The 3261-nt window shown below is 40.4% G+C and overlaps 1 pseudogene; it reads right to left on the bottom strand.

The window, feature by feature from the left end:
- Positions 1–514: 514 nt before the first annotated feature.
- LOC147665738 (uncharacterized) lies at positions 515–1505 on the bottom strand (annotated as a pseudogene).
- Between the last annotated feature and the right edge of the window lie 1756 nt (positions 1506–3261).

The raw sequence follows: 3261 nt of genomic DNA on the forward strand, positions 1-3261 counted from the left end.
TCAAGTCATTCTCAAAGCTGTTGCACAGGTAACCCATTAACCTTAGAAGAGGGGCTGCGAACTGTGCTTGGTAGAACCAAAGACCGATTTGAGGAATTATCAGCATCAGCTTTTTGAGATTGGTAGTAAACCAGTTTTACTCTTAGTTTAAGTGGTTTACAACCACTGCAATGGATATGACAAGTGCTTCTGGCAAAGGGTATATTTTTAAGGTTTTTTACTCAGTGTGGGTTCTCTCATGTCAAAAGGCATCCATTTTACAACTCAAGTGTTCCTAACATTCAGAACAGTGATAAGGATTTGGCACTGGACGTGTTCTTTCATTTTCATTGAAATTAATTTTATGAATAAAGCTTTGCTGGCATTCAGAACACTAATAAACACTTTTCCTTTATAACATGGATCTTTCAACAGAATCTTTACATGCCTTCATAACACTCATACATTATTTTAGATTGTATTGGCTTTTACATGTGGAGTGAGAATTGTTTTATAACTAAAGCTTCTCTGGAATTCAAAGCACCGAAGAGGTTCTTCCATTGTGTGTTCTCTCATGAACAGTAAGGTGACTTTTCACACTGAAGGTTTTCTGGCCTTCAGAGCACTGATGAGGTTTTTCCCCACTGTGAGTTCTCTCATGTAAAGTTAGACTGAGTTTATGACTGAAGGTTTCCTGGCAATCAAGGCACTGATTAGGTTTTCCCCAGTGTGAGTTCTCTGATGTACAATAAGACTGCTTTTATAACTGAACTTTTGTAGGCATTCAGAGCACTGATAAGGTTTTTGCCCAGTATGGGTTTGTTCACGGTGAGTGAGACTAGCTCTTTCACTAAAGGTTTGTGACATTCAGAGCACTTTTATGGTTTCTCCCCAGTGTGAGTTCTCTCTTGGAAAATAAGACCCGTTTTCAGCCAATAGCTTTTCTGGCATTCAGAGCAGTGATATGGTTTTTTCCCGGTGTGGGTTCTCTCATGTTGAGTGAGAAGGTATTTACGACTAAAGTTTTTGGGGCATTCAGAGCACTGATGGGATTTCTGCCCAGTATGGGTTAACTCATGCCGTGTGAGAACTCTTTTCCGACTGAAGGTTTTCTGGCATTCAGAGCATTTATGAGGTTTTTCTCCAGTGTGAGTTCTCTTGTGTCGACTGAGATGGGACTTTTGAGTGAACCTTTTGGGACATTCAGGGCACTGATAAGGTTTCTCTCCAGTGTGCATTCTCTCATGTTCAATAAGTGTGAATTTACATAGGAAACCTTTGTGGCATTCAGAGCACTTATGAGGTTTTTCTCCAGTGTGAGTTCTCACATGTCGAGTCAGATGGCCTTTGCGAGTGAAGCATTTTAGGCATTCAGAGCACTGATGAGGTTTTTCCCCAGTGTGAGTTTTCTCATGCTGACTGAGTCTGGATCGACAAGTAAAGCTCTTCTTACATTCAGAGCATGTATGAGACTTCTTTTTGGTGCTAATATCTCCAAGTTCGGTTTTGTCTTGTATACATTCCATTATGAGATAAGATTTCTTTCTGAAGTTAATATCTCCAAGGTGGGATTTTTCTAGCAGACACACCTTGAGGCAATACTAAATCTTATTCAGCATGTGTTTAGCATCACCCACTCAAATGTGCTGCACTTGTTCAACTTAACACATGAAATATTATTTAGCCAAAGATCACTTCTCTGTGGAGTTCACAGTGTATAACCTCTGTAGGCAACCTAATTCACCCTACAACCTTAATATCAGCAGCCCCAGGTACTTATGGGGAAGCCTGTCATGGGATTATTGCATGATTACATCCATGTGTATTCTCTAACCCTAATATCATATTTATTTATGAGTTAATGAGGCACTGATTAGGGCTTTGGTTGGTGGTCCGTATTTCAAAGCTAGGTACATATTCACATAATGTATTGGCATGAACATTCAGAATACTATTGTGTATCAGTAGCAGCACATTGCTTCTTGTCACCCTTCTTACAGATGTCTTCTATGTCTGCATATAAGACTACAATGAGGATATTAAGGATTTTGCAGGTCTTGCCCGGTAACAAATACCTGAGGTCACTTCTAATGGGTAAGAATGGCTGTGGACATGTGGACCCGGACTACAAGCAGAATGTGGTCATTGGTCACAGAGGTGCATTTTTCTCCCTCATTCTCCTTCATTTTGTCCCAGATATACCCACATCGCTAGTTCGTAACTAGTAGATATCTTAGTCCTAACCTGACTACCTGTCTTTAAAGCAGCTTTGTTTACAATGTATAAGTGACCAACAGATATTTGTTTTTGATTTAAAGACAATTCACTGGATATGGTGCTCAAGATCCATTTTGCTGAGGTCTGTTAAAAACTCTTCAAGTCCCACTTGTTTGGTGTGTGTTATCTTCTCTTGGACCGGATAGAACTTTAGACTGATGCTTGTCCTCGCTGGTTCAGACAGATGGTCTTCCTGCCCTGGGTTAGCATCTCTAGGGCATTCCTCATATACCATTAGAGCAGCTGGAAGTCTATTTAGAAAAACTGCTTTCACATTCTTTATTTTACTCTAATCCAAGTTTCTCACCACATCTTTTTCCTGGAAACTTTCCTCTTGTTGGAGCTCTGAAGCAACTTTACTTCTTTAGCATGGGTCCTTTAATAGTTTTCAATTATTTGCTTATTACTGATCACCATTTTGTCTTCTACGCCCACTCTTCAATCACCTGTGGATTTAAAACCAGAGATTGTTAAAGAATGCAAACTGGAACAAAGGAATAACACTTATTAGCTAATTCAGACATCCAGAGTCTGAGTTCATTTTGAGAGAGGGATGAGAGGGCTCAAGGCATTCTCGAGATAGAAAGCTTGAGAACTATGGAACACTAGGTTGAGGTCTAAAGATGGAAATTCTGATGAACAGTTTTTGTGCACATCAGTAAGCTATTCAAGTGTCTGATCAAAACTTCCTCCCACTCACTGTGCGGTATACCGCTTGGCAAACTCCCCAAACCAGGCAAGCAATATCTCAAAGAATAAGCATGGCCACCCTCATAAGAGTCTCCCCTTCCCAGCACCACAAACAATGCTACGTCTCCCGGGCAAGCATGTGTTAACAACTTAGAGTCGACAATAGACAAGATAAGACAAGAATTATGGAATATCATGGCCAACCTTAAGCTGGTAGTTGAAATAACTACGCCTCAGGAAACTAGGGGACCGCATAGATCTCCAACCACCACAAACATACAGTATCAAGCACACCTAGATGGATCTCTATGCCTT

This window comes from Lissotriton vulgaris, unplaced genomic scaffold (genome assembly GCF_964263255.1).
Source record: "Lissotriton vulgaris unplaced genomic scaffold, aLisVul1.2 SCAFFOLD_934, whole genome shotgun sequence".
Taxonomy (NCBI): domain Eukaryota; kingdom Metazoa; phylum Chordata; class Amphibia; order Caudata; family Salamandridae; genus Lissotriton; species Lissotriton vulgaris.